This window comes from Pholcus phalangioides, unplaced genomic scaffold (assembly GCF_987345545.1).
Source record: "Pholcus phalangioides strain wild (caught in Gottingen) unplaced genomic scaffold, Ppha-v1.0 ptg000011l_1, whole genome shotgun sequence".
In the NCBI taxonomy this organism is placed as follows: Eukaryota; Metazoa; Arthropoda; class Arachnida; order Araneae; family Pholcidae; genus Pholcus; species Pholcus phalangioides.
This window is the reverse complement of record NW_028301604.1, coordinates 40397253-40410948: the sequence shown is the minus strand read 5'-3', so window position 1 is coordinate 40410948 and position 13696 is coordinate 40397253. Positions and strand designations below refer to the sequence as shown.

The following is a 13696-nucleotide window of genomic DNA, read 5'->3' as shown; positions in this document are numbered from 1 at the left end:
TCTGCCACCCACGCATCAGGAGGTACACGCAAGGGGGGCGAGAGATGACGCCACAGGGGAAAAAAGAATACACAGCATATTATAAACTTATGTAAGTCATCGAGAAGAAATATAAATTTCTCTATTTCTCCTCTAAGTTGTAAATATCGATTATATGATATTTTAATCGAAGTTAAAGAGGAGATAAATTATGAATTATGTAAGCCGAAAATACGGGAGAAGATTCTTGGCATTCGTAGGAAATTCTAAGGGTTAAAAATTAAATAATAAAAATTCACTAAACAAAAATTATTTCCAAATTTTCGAAATCATTATTATTTTTTAATTTAATCTATAGAGATGATATCTTTGTTAAATACAGTATTTGATCATGTATTTTTACAACAGATGGCAGCAAATTCGTTCTGGACGAGAGAAATATTCGAAACCCCCCTCCAGTTTTTAATATATAAATCCTTCCCACCTGATATATATTTTTGAATCTTCAATTTTTTTCAACTCCTGACATCACGTCGACAGAATATTCCATAGCTTTTTCCAACATCGAATAATTTTTAGCTTTTTTGGTAAGGTAATTTTCATTTCAATAGTTCAACAAACATTCATGGCGAAGATATTTTTCAACAAACTTGAAGCTTGTGTCCTCTGGCCACCTCACCATCCAATATTTCCGCGGAATTCTAGCGAAACTTCAGGAGACGACGGAGTATGAACAGGTTCACGCTTGAGATCAAAATAAACCTCTCCGTGAGAGAGCAAAAAGATCCCTCCAGCGCGGCAGGTCACGCCAACTGGCGCATGCGCATAGGTCTACTTAACCGGAAAAAATAGAACCGATCGTATTCACTTACCAACTAAATCACTTGCGCACTTGCCAACTAAAGCCGTGCAAACGGCCCTTATCGTCTGCATACATTGTATCGTACTTGGCAACTAAAAATTAAGTTACCAGCTAAAGCACTTGCCTCGTGTAAACGGGCCTTTAGTCCAGGAAAATAAATTAAAAGGACCCACCCCGTCAATGTTAGATAGTGATTACACCACAACTTAATTTTCAAGTTCTTTTTCACATATTTTTATAAATGTACAAAATGTTTCATAGCTATTCTACTCTTAATCTTCACTTCGATACAATGCCATAATTTGGGAAGGGTTAAAGTTCATGCTGTTTTTTTTGTGGTGATGGAGGAAAGGTGCTTATATCACTTGTTAGATTACAGGTAAATATATGCTGTTTTATGTGTATTTAATGTATTTACGTTGTTAGTGTTCAATTGAAATTCAAATGCTTTATTCTGAAACAGGTTCAGTCAATTTCTTATCACTTTTACTCCAAATAATCATTTGAAAATAACTATTAAAACTTGTATAAGTGCCCATTGTTCAGAGATAAATTACTGAAATTTTTATTCCAAAGAACTGGCGCAGAGTTATTTTTTGCATTTAAAAGAGACGTTTCTTAAAAGGAGGTTTGGCTGTATTTCAGTTGATAAGGAGCTGTACAATAGGAAGTAATTAGAAGTATATATGCCATAGAATTTACCATATAGTCTACTGTATATTTATTCATACATGTTGAGCGATATGAACTTTTTTTGTTTTTGACATTGTTTTTTTTTTTTATCTTGATTTAAAATAGACATTTTTTTTATTCATTTTTTCAAATCAGGTACATTTTAAAGAAAGCCTATTTGAGCTCAAAAGGTAAGATGGCTGGAAGAAGTTGAAGCAAACTGCTGTGCCCCATAGTTCCAGGTTCCCAATCCTCCAAAACCTCTCTCCTCAACAGAAAAAGAATATAGGCCTTCCAAAATTTCTGTGCAGACAAAGACATGACCACTGACAGCCCAGACACCATCTTGGGATGATTTACGCTCTTTCCCAAAGGAAAAAGTCCTGAGCAATGATTTGGTATGTAATGTGTTCGAATAACCTTATTTTCTCTATTCTCTTTATTATAAAGCCAGAAAATGAACAATCAACTGTTTCGTTTATTGTGGTTCATATCCTCAAGGGGACACATAATTTCATGCAAGGCATATGCAGTGATTACTCTCCAAATTAATTTAGAATTAGTTTAATGTTTTAAAATGCATCATTTGTTTAGCTTGTATCATTATCTTGCATGGAAAATGCTTTAAATTTTTCATACACACTATGAGTTTTGAAGCAAAAAACTTGAGCGTTAAATTTTGCCTCCGCAAAAACATCGGTGTTTTGCACGCATGATTGTAGGAGTAATTTTAACTTAGACCAATGGCTTGTGCTTCCTTCTAAAGGATATGAATTTGGAATTTCAATGAACTAGGAGTACTCAGGAGAATTATGAAGGAAAGTACTATTTTATTTTTAATTTAAAATTTTCAAATTTCACACTATTAATTTTTAATTTCCCATGAATCTCAAAGATTTTAGTTCCTTCTATAGCCCTAAGTTAGTTTAGAAAAGTGTAGAAAATTTCATAATGATTTGGTCTAACCATTTTTTTTTTTATCGTGTGTGCAATGGCAAAAATTGACATATCGCGAAAAATGCATTCAAAGATTGTGAAGTATGAATTTTGATGAAATTTTTTCTTTCTCAAAACCATAGATACATGAAAACAACCCCAATGTTCAAAAATATTATCAGTTTTTAATATTGTCAGCATATTTTCTTTTTTTAATTTGCCATTTAATACTTAGAGAAGCCTGCAACTTCAAATGCTCAACACACAGCAAGTTAAAAAAAGCCACAGATGCGAGAAATAATGGAGCAAAAATTCACTTAATTTATTTTGCAGCCTGTATTTTACATTTAATATGTTCTGTGAGTAAAATTTAAGGGGAATTAGAAACTGATATAAGAAAGCTGACAAAAAAAAGTTAACTGGCATTTTAATCGTTGATTTGTCAATTTCTGACTTTGTGGTTAAAAAAAAGCATGCTCAATGCTATCATGGTAATTGTAATACAAAAAATATGAATACAATTATTTCAGAAAATAAGCATTAAGGTGTCCACTGTGTGTAAAAGATTTAGAAGGTGGGCAAGTTTTTGACAATTGTCAACAACAAATCTCATTATACAGACGTACAAGCACATAACACATTATTATGATGGCAAGAAAAACGTGAAAATGAGGTTTCTCTCATTCACTGGTGGACACTTATTTCTGATGTCCATTACCACATCATCAGAACATATGAATTTTCCCAACTAAACGCATATAACAATACTACATGTAAATATGTATTCCCCCGTTTCATGAAAATGGTTTTATATTCATTGTCCAGATTGTAATACACTAATGATGTTCACTGAAAATATGAACTGTTGCATGCACACAAATTTAATCTTTCTTGTATGTTCAATGTATTCCCATTGTTAAGTTTTCCTTTACCATCGCACAAACTGGGTTACGTTAAAAGAAAACTCTACTCATGTCACTTATTTCTATTGTGATTCATTGAAGGATAATTTCATTGAACAAGAACCAAATAATTATTTAGGAAATATAATTGAAACAATAAGCTGGTAATGTAACTGAAAAGTACACTATGGACTTTATGGTACACATATACGAAATGGAAGTATACATAAAAAAGATGTAGGTCAGGGATTGACAAATCGAAAAAAATTTTAGGCTCCAGCCCAGTTCTTAGAAGCCGAAGATGATGTTAAGCTCAAAAAAAGTTCTAAATATTTTTTTTTACTTTTTTCGGGACTTTCTATCATTTTTCTATGTTAAAAGACAACTGTTAAAAATCAGAAAATAGACTCTAATTTAGTTATCACAAAGAAAATTTTAAGTACCAATATAGATTTGAAGGCATCATATGGACTTAGCACTGGAGATTTGTTGAACCCTGTGTAAGTAAGATTTTCTTCAACTAAATGAAAAGACTCCCAGGCAGGTATTGCGAATTTAGAAGGGGTATAAAAAGACTATATTGCAAAATTTACTCTCTGGTTACGAGTTGACACCACGTTTTAAGTTTTTTAGATGTTCTTGTGTTGCATATGATTGAAACACCCATGATCATCGTAGATTCCTACCAGGAATCATTCTGCATTCCTTCACCAAATAATTGGTGCTGAAGCAATTCTGTAGTAACACTTATGGATGCTCAACACCGTGTCACATATAGAATACTCTTGTGTTGCACATAATTCAAACCCCCATGAGCATACTGGATTCTTACCAGAAATAATTGCTTGATCTGAATAATTTTAATTTTTTTTTTTCCAGGTGAATTGCTGTTGGGTCACACAGTTTAGAGCAAAGAACTACATATCATTCATATTCGTGTCAGTAACTTGTTTGCAATAAAATTCCAAATTTCCTGATCTGTTATCAAAGACTTTTCTGTGATTCAAAATTTACTGGCTAAATCCTCTAAAGTAGGGTGGTATTTCATTATATGGTGTAGAAACGGGTGTGGTGTTACAAATATGATATTTGTAAAGTCTTGCTTTCATAAGTGATGTACATTAATTATGTGTGTGCATATTTTTTTATTCAATAAATTTATTCACTCATTGAGCTCATAAATTGAAATTATTGAACCTGTCTATTTAGCATTCAAAGAAAATTCAAATGAAATGATCAAACATTCTAAAATTATTGATTTTTGTAATAAATTATATATACAATATTCAGAGTCAGTAGTGTTCATTTATGAAATCCCTTTCTTCTGGGTGTTTACATGAAGGAAATAACTTTAGAAACATTAATCTTAATTGTCATTTCTATAAATAAATGGTTTTTTTTATGCCGAACCTAAAATTAAGGATCTGGGGAATGAATTTCACCCCCCCCCCTTTTTTCACCTTAAATATTTACGTATGTATGCTAAAACAGGAAAAAAAAATTAAGTTCAAAAGTATGTATGAATATATTGCTATAAATTATTAGTGTGTAATTGAAGTTTACATCGTAATCGCGCACGAACTTTAACGAATTCCACTCGTGGCTACTAATAATTTTATGAAATTATTAGTAACCATATATTCTATTTCCCACAGAAAATTCGATCGCTGAAATTTATCATTTTTTCCTTAAATTTAATTTTTCATATGCATTTTTTTTTTTTTTTTGAAACCGAGCACAACTCAGGTCTATCGCCATGGACAATTTACTACCTAGTGAGTTGTGCCGGAAGTGTAAGTGTGTGTACCTAATAGTCTGAGTGCGTATCTAGTGTTGTGTATGATTTTTCAGTGCTGCCATCTATATCTCAGAAGTGAAGTGAGTGATGTGTAGTGACTGAATATTTGTACTGTTTGTAGGACTGCCGCTCTCTGTGGTTTCATATGCATTTGTCACCACATTTTCAGCGCGGGGGAATTCTGTTAGGTTGCCATGTCAAGTCTCCAACGCGATCCTTTTTTTTGTCTGTTTGGCGGCCATAAGTGCGGCGTTAAGTGCAGCAACCCTGTAGGACCTCAGCGAGGACCAGAATGCCTGATGGTTCCGCTCGTATATGAAGGCGTCTTACTTCGTATGGTACCGGAGTTTGACGTCATCCTTGCATAAGTCGCCATCTGGTGGCAGCGTCAGCAGTTGTAAGCCTGGCCTGAGTCAATTCCGTCCATGAACGATCCCATTCAATGCACACGAGCTCCAAGGAAAGATTGAGAGATGCGTTGCCTTTGTAGTCAAGTGCGTTCACCCGGAAAGTGAAAGGACATCTGTTCAATTCCCCGCAAAGGCAGTTGAATTTTTTCTTTCCAAAAATTCATCTTCGCAACAGCCAGTTGTTAAAACCTGACACTGGCTCTAATAACTACTATAAACCTAAATGTTTGTGAGGAGATTAAAATAGTCAAACTTTTTAGGTCAGAAAAAAATTCATGTTCCCTAAGGAAATTTTAATGGTTTTAGGGTATATTGGGCTGAAGATTTCAAAACTGGTGTTGGCTCCAATTTTTGAGATAATGCATAAGATCAATATTTCAATGTAGTCCGCAGCCACTAATTTTTGCGTGGAAATTTCTTTCAACTTTTTTATTTACATCTACTTTATCAGTGATCTTTATGTATTAAATTTATTAATGATTTTCATTTCGCAAAGTTTCAATGTGATTTGTGTGCTGCGTGTGGCATGAGCGGATCCAGAGCTCGTTGTTGGGAAGGATGATTTTACAAAATAATAATAAAGAAAACGTGAATAGGGTGACCATACATCCTTCATTTTGTCCGTATTTTCCGGAATAGTCCCGAATTTTTTGAAAAAATGTACTGGTTTTTCCTATTTTTTATTCGAAGTTTTCTTGAATTTGTTATTTTATTTAATCAAAAACTGCCACCTGGCACTCGATTGGTTAGGGAACTAGCTTCTCACTATGAAGGTCTGGGTTCGAATCCCAGTTCGGGCATGGATGTCTACTAACCTAACATTAACAAATTCCCTGGACGGATCATGCTGATCCCTTGGGAACAGTGTAATGATCACGTTATTTAAAAAAAAGGTTTATATACTGGTAATTTTCAACGGACTGATTGAATGTAATATTATCCTATAAAATTCCAAAAATTATCGCGTTTTGCTTGGAGGGGGTGATCACACCGATCACTTCCTCCATAGATCCGCACCCGGATTATGGTATTGCTTTTACGGTGACAGACCGAAATCTGGCGAATGTCCGAAATATTTGGTTGTAGTCTCATACATTCGGACCTTCGCCGGTGTATGTTGACAATCACAGATAAGATGTGGTGGGGGTCCAAACGAGAGGCCAAGAAGACACAGCAAGAGAAGCGCCAAAATCTTGTTGTGGATTTTTTTTGCCGGTTGTGGTGAAAACGATTTGATATTTTCCATGTCAGTGGCAGGGGGGTCTTTATCGGAACGAGGAGTGAAGCGATGTCCGAGCGTAGCAAATTGGCCAGTGCCGAACGGAGTTGGCCTACGGGTGTATTTACTAATAAAGTAGTTGGGAATAGCAAGCGCCTATATAGCGATGTCCTGATATATATATATCATTTACAAAAATACTTTTTTCAACATTTACCATCAATGCATGATGAATGTCGAATAAAAATATTTTTTGACAATAACAATTTGCAGGACGACGCAGGTTTAACAGCTATTTTACACGTACTTACAGGCAGACAAAACGCGATCGACAACTAAAAATCCCGCACTGAGCTTAAAGAGAGTCCAACTACTATGATTCTTTACTCTGTCTATCGCATCGTTTTATAAACACGGACACTACAAACTACTTTATTAGTATGTACACCTGTAGGCCGAACTCCGTTCGGGACGGGCCTTGGGCACGTAAACGGTTTCGCCACCCACCCGAACTTTGTTCGGGCTCGGACGTCGCTATGCTCCTCGGACCGATAGAGGGGGGCCTCCTGCCACCGGACATGAAAATATCGACTCAGTTTTCACCACAACCCCAAAAAACATCCACAACAAGGACCCCCCCCCCCCCCCACCAGAGCTTATCTGTGATTGTCGACATGCACCGGCAGATGGTCCGAATGTATAAGAATATAACCAAATATTTCGGACATTCACCGGCAGTGCATGGTGAATGTCGACATCCTCCAATTTCGGTCTTTCACAGTCCAGGCGTCGCATCGCTCTTCCACCATGTCCCTCGAGCCCGTCCACTGAGCTTGAAGTCCAAAAACTGACCCTTCAATCTCTCTATCGCATCGTTTTATAAACACGGCAAATTTTCGAAAAAAGTCTACCCTAGTTCACAACTGGTAACGCCACTTTCTTGAGATCATACGAGAGTTTCTGGATCCAACTAGAAAATTCGAGCGTATTTCCACACTTTCAATTTGGCATCGCTCCCAGTTGCACTTGACTGTATTTTGAGGGGTTTATACCAAATTTCACTACCGATAATTTACTTAGCACTGCTCTGTCTTTTAAAATTGTTCGCCTCGACAATTCAATCTCCAAGTCGGCAGGTCGCACTTCGTCACTCACTGTGGAGCCAGCCTGTTGAGGTTGACCACGTTGCATTTTGACGATGGAGTTCGATGAACCCGAATTACCGCATCGTTCAGTTTCTTCACGGCCCTGTAGGGGGGGGACATCAGGGAAATGGACCACTATGGTAGTGGATGTGCCATGGTCTGGGCAGGCATCACGTTGGACGGCCGCACACCCCTCCATGTGTTTGGCAGAGGGTCCGTGACTGCTAGGAGGTATAGGAAGGAGATCTTAGAGCCCTATGTTCGACTTTTCAGGGGCGCAGTTGGCCCTCAGTTCCTGTTCATAGACGACAACGGTCGTCCACATCGGGCTCACCTGGTCAACGATTATCTGGAAAGTGAGGATATTCGACCTATGGATCTTGCGGACCCCCTACAAAGTACTCACAGACCCCCGGTGGTTCGCGGATCACAGGTCGGGAACATCGTATTATATCGGCTTTTGTTTTAATTTGATTTTTTTATTTTGATATTTTATGAATTTTTAACTCTTTCCCTACTATATCCGGCCGATCCGTCTCGTCATGCAGACTACCAGATCCGGCCCAGCCGGCCGAGGTAGGGGGGATAGGCATTTCACATTCTTTTATTCCGTGGGCGGGACGCAGTGACGGATTGTTGACGGCTGCTGAGTGGGGTTCTTGTCGGAGAAAGAGGATTATTTTACAGCTAGTTGCCTGTGAAAGAATGGCTATTGACAATGACAATACCTCGGATGAGCTTTGAGAAAGACGCGTGGTTACTATCCTTTGAAATTTCGCCAACATTCTGATTTTCATTGAAAGTTTTCTTTGAAACTATAGTCCGTTTCAGGTTAACTTTGCAGTGAAGAGGAAGCTACGAGGGAACCGCATCACTCGTTGTTATGGCAACGAAAGCCTCTTAACCTATGTATCGATGCGCGGCCTTGGTAAGGTATGGCTGATTCTCGCCAATCTCGCAGAAAAAAATATTTTTTACGTGTAACGTAATGCTTGTAGAAAAAATTGCAGTCAGTTAGTAACAAAAAATTAGCTAATGAAAAAAAAAAATCATTGTCGATACTTTCAGAAATCAAAGTTGCGGTTTTTGAAATCATTTTTTTTTATTGAAAAGTATCTTAGTAACTCTTATTAACCGGTTTTGACGTTTGAATTTGGGAATAGCCCCAAATAATAATAATAAAAATGATAAGGCAAAATTTAGAATTCTTTTACTCACTTTTCTTGCCGAAATTTCCGTCGCTCATCCACCCGAACGCATATACGTCGATGCCACTTATTATCACTACAGTTTTAGTCATTTTTCACGGATTCCCATTCTATGGAATCCTCACTTGACGTTGTAGAACTATCTTATTAATTGTTGTTGCTCCAACATGTGTTCCATCAGGCCACCTGCAATCCGAAATTCCTATTCTTTTTCAATAACGTGCTTTATGCATTATTGCCAAAAAGAACGGAGAACGTTTTAGCATGTCTATCTCTGGTGAAAAGCAAGATACAACCGTCACAGAAGAAAAAAAATACACTGCAAGCCTAAACCATTGTGGGTCTCTCTCTCTCTCTTGCTTATTTATATTTATCTGGAGAGACACTGAAGGGTCATCTGGAGGAGCAGCCTCTGCTGTGGGGGAGGAAGTTGGTGTGGTGAAAAGAGACATTACTTATGTCAACACCCTCCGCTATCGGCTATTGGAATTCAGAAACCACCCCTATCCTATGAACACGGCAAGAAATAGATATTAAAAAAAGAGAGGGGGGGGGGGGTCTGGAACCGTAACCTACCCCCATAAAGAGAGCCTCACAACGGTATCGGCGCTGTCGTGAAAGAGGGACACTTCCTGTAATCTGTGAGTGAATATCTGAATTCGTTGGAGGTTATTTTCGCGAGAAAAAAAAACCTGATTGAATATTCGTCTGGGTGTGTAGGCCTATAACTACATGCAAAACTGAATGAAAAATTGTATCGGAAAAAATTCAACAAAATGACGATATAATATATATATATAACTGAGCAATCAAAAAAAAAAAGCACGACAGTGATATTGGCGGGGAAAATTTCTTGGAAATCGCGCCAAAATGTTCTTGAGCTCGCCATGGATTTTTGATAATGGTAACCAATATTTTTCTAATTTAAAAATTTTAAACGAATATACATTGGTTCAAAACGGTATTTTTTCAGTATCTTTTTCAAAATCATAAAAAAATTTGAAATATTCTATATAAATGATCATCATAAACCTCCGATGTATGGAACTATATTTTGCGGCGAAGGAATACACTCTCTACCTTTCTCTCCACTGCAAAGTTAACCTGAAACAAACTATAGTAAAAGATCCGCCAGCTAGCTATAGGTTTAATTAGTAGTCGAAGAATTTTTTCCGTAATACAATAGAAAAAAAAGAACATTAATTTAAATACATCAGAATATCTTAATTTATTTTTCTAATTAAAAACTTACGAAAATTTTATTTTTGACATTTTTTATGAAACACTCAAAAAGTTCAGATGCACTGTACATCGGACCCATTAAATTTTGAAGGAATCAATGTCGAAAAAGACAACTAAATATTATTGTACTTGCACATCACTGTCGTTATTGTTAATTAACTTACGTACAATTTCAAATGATTTCTAGAACTAAGATTACCGAAGTTCGATCTTTCCTTTTTTTTTCTAGCTGTTTGTGTTTTTCTAGCAAAACATACGCACACCAAGAAAATAAGATGTTTCCGTCAAAAAAGTAATTAAATATCTGTAAAACTGAAAGGGAAATTTTTATTTTTTATTTGTTTTGGATTTAGTGCGAATTCCATCTTCCACATCCAACTGCAGTGGTTCTCAACCTTTCGTCAGTCGTGGCCAAACCCCCCCCCCCTCCACATATTGAATCAGATTGGCTCGGATCTCCTGCATCACGGGCCTTCTTATGCGGGAGGGGGTAATTAAGAATCATCCCGGACCCCGGGGCTGGTGCCCTGTCAGCTCTACCCTTGTGGGGGTCATGCCAACATCTACTAGAGAATTTTCAAGGTCGCAACACGAGCTCGTGACGTCACTAAACTTAGGCGACTGCTTGCGCTACGCACTGTGGAATCGACTTGATATATGTACCGTACTCATTTATTATTACGCGAGTAAAATTGGTGCTATGAAATATTTCTGCCTTAACGTTTTACTAGATGAATTTAGATTATATATATTTATATTTTTTTATTTTACTCACCCCCCCCCCCCATTTTTCAGTTCAGACAAAAATACAAAAAATTCCCTGTACTTGTCTAGGTTCACAGAACCATTGAAAATATGAACCACAGAAAAAAATTATCCTTTTCCTCCTTGAAAATGGCTTTGGGAAAATAAATTTATAACTGAAATGAAATTTTTCTCAATCAAGTTTCATATCACACACCCACAGAGAAAAAAAAATCCACGGAAAGTGGAAGTTTTTTTGTAAATTAATATTTTCTAGTGGGTTTATTATGTTTTCTAGTGGGTGTTGGTCATGCTCGTGCCTCCCTTGCCCTGTTCATAGTTCATCTGTGGCTCGCAAAATAATTTAATATAGATATTGTACATCCATAAAAGAACCACTTCAAAGCATAAATAGGCACACACATACACATCAGTATTTCCAGCTCGTCGTGACACCCCTCACAAAAAAGTGGGAACACCCCCTAGGAGCCACAACGCACATTTTGAGAAACACTGCCCTGTCGGCTTAAAATTGGTGATAACAAAACTAGAATAGATTTTGATAAGCACCACTCCTTGTCTCCAACATTTTCAGCTTCTAATCCACTTGACAGAAGGTTGAGATACTTGAAGAATTCACTATCGCAAAGTGGACAATACATGTATGAGAAGATAAGTAAGGGCTGTTATACAGGCGAGTTCCAAGAAAAATTGGCCTGGCCTATACTCAACACATATATGCTTGTAACAATAGCAGAATTTGGGTTGTGGCTCTCACCATCGGTTTGTTGTGCTGTTTGTTATCCTGCTGCTTTTTCGTGTTTGGACATCTCTTTTCATTTTTAGCTCTCGTTTTGTTTGTATCAAAACAACGGCTGGATTAAGGAAAATATTCGCCCATGGGCAGGGCACTGCAAAAGAAAGACTTCGTGAAAACAGAAAGACTTACGGTGAAAAGATTCGGGGCTTCAAATGATTTGAATGATTTCCTACTGCGATTGGAGTTTGGGAGGTCCTTACTTATCTGAAAACACGGTATTTAAAATTCTTTTCAAAAAAGGGGATTTTTTTTATCCATTCATAGATTGGGAGTGGAGAACTACGGCTCTGTGGGTACGTACACGTGGCTCTTCAGTAAAACTAAGAAAAGCATAATACAGTGTAGTTTACTAGCAAAAAAAAGAAAAACTTTTTGTCTCGTGAATAAGTTTTGAGTTATTGTGAAAGACAGCTTTGAGTCCTTGGACTGAAAAGCTAGCTGACCCCAAGTGGCGTGTAATTCAGAGATCTCTATAAGTATTTTGTTGGGAAATGCAAAGGTGTTGTATTAGAGAAAATTTACCTTTATTCTCGTGTATTTCCCAGGGCACCTTTTTTTGACCACCAATGCGTCTGGTATTGGGTTCCATTGTGTGATAAATAAGGATTAAAAGTTTGTGGGATGTTTATATAGTCTAAACTCTGTCTTCTACTAACAGATATGCTACTAGTTATAAGCAATCTTCTTGAATAGATAATGTCCACAACATAGGCGTACCCAGAATTTTCTCGAGGGGGTTTTCAGATTTTTTTCCCTTCTGGGGAGGGGGTTTTTACTTTTTTTCCTGCAAAATATTCTGCACTATAATATTGGCTCAACCTTCCCCCCCCCCCACTACCCTGCGTACGCCAATGGTCCACACAATTCTGTAATGTGATTAGTTTAGGGATTATTTTTAAGCTTCACATTTCTCTAGTTTTCGTCATCTTGTCTTGATACATATTCTGTTTAAAACAGTAGGTCGTAAAATATTTTGTCACTCAGCCTCTTAAATCTTTATCGATTAATAAGTTTAATCCGATTTCTGCTGTCACAAAATGCCGTTGATGAGGACAATTGGCGAAGTTGGTTATGTCAAATAGCATAAGTAGCCAAAACTTTGCATCACGGGAAATTTACTGTGTGAAGAAAGACGAATCTTCTTTTCATACCCGTTCGCTTTGTTTGGTCGGAGAAGAGAGCGTTGAAATACTTTGCTTTCTACGAGTAGTCCAGTCATTGTTGCGAAAGGTTCTACAATGTGCAGCAGAAGAATAGACGAAATAAATATGGGGGGGAAGAAATTTGTCTCGAAGAAGCTCTCCGAAATTCTAGGGTCCATAGATTTGCACCCCTCTGGTAGGTAAAGAGTTAACAGAGACTTCTGTTGTTTGCTAATTAGAATTGTAAAAAACATTAAGCATTTGCTTTAAAATCAGTTTTTTTTACTTTATGCAGCTGGCGGGGAGAAGGGTGTTGAGAAACTCACCCGCTGAATGTGAAATAGTTCCTGAGAATTTACGACTTGAAATATTGATATCCATGAATAATACGTAATATAAATTCGAAAAATATAAACATAATATTTTTTTCACGGTGACGGAGCCCCCGTCCCCCAAACCCTCCGAATGACAATATTTCGAAATAGGCAACCCTAGTCCTTATGACACTTGTTACTTGTTTTAATCCAAAATAAATCCATATTTACAGCTATATCATGTATTTTTGCAATAGCGATCAAAAAGACCGCTCTTGTAGTTCTAGGGGTCCGGAAATTCCG

The 13696-nt window shown here is 37.0% G+C and overlaps 1 protein-coding gene and 1 long non-coding RNA gene across 6 annotated transcripts in view; one reads left to right on the top strand and one right to left on the bottom strand.

Moving 5' to 3' along the window:
- Positions 1 to 13696, bottom strand: part of sev (receptor protein-tyrosine kinase sevenless) — a 1896734-nt gene that overhangs the window by 403530 nt on the left and 1479508 nt on the right. The window lies entirely within an intron of this gene.
- Positions 1177 to 4545, top strand: LOC149080423 (uncharacterized). The gene is made up of 3 exons (XR_016193574.1): positions 1177 to 1220; positions 1670 to 1911; positions 4231 to 4545. It is a non-coding gene; the product is annotated as an uncharacterized LOC149080423 (long non-coding RNA).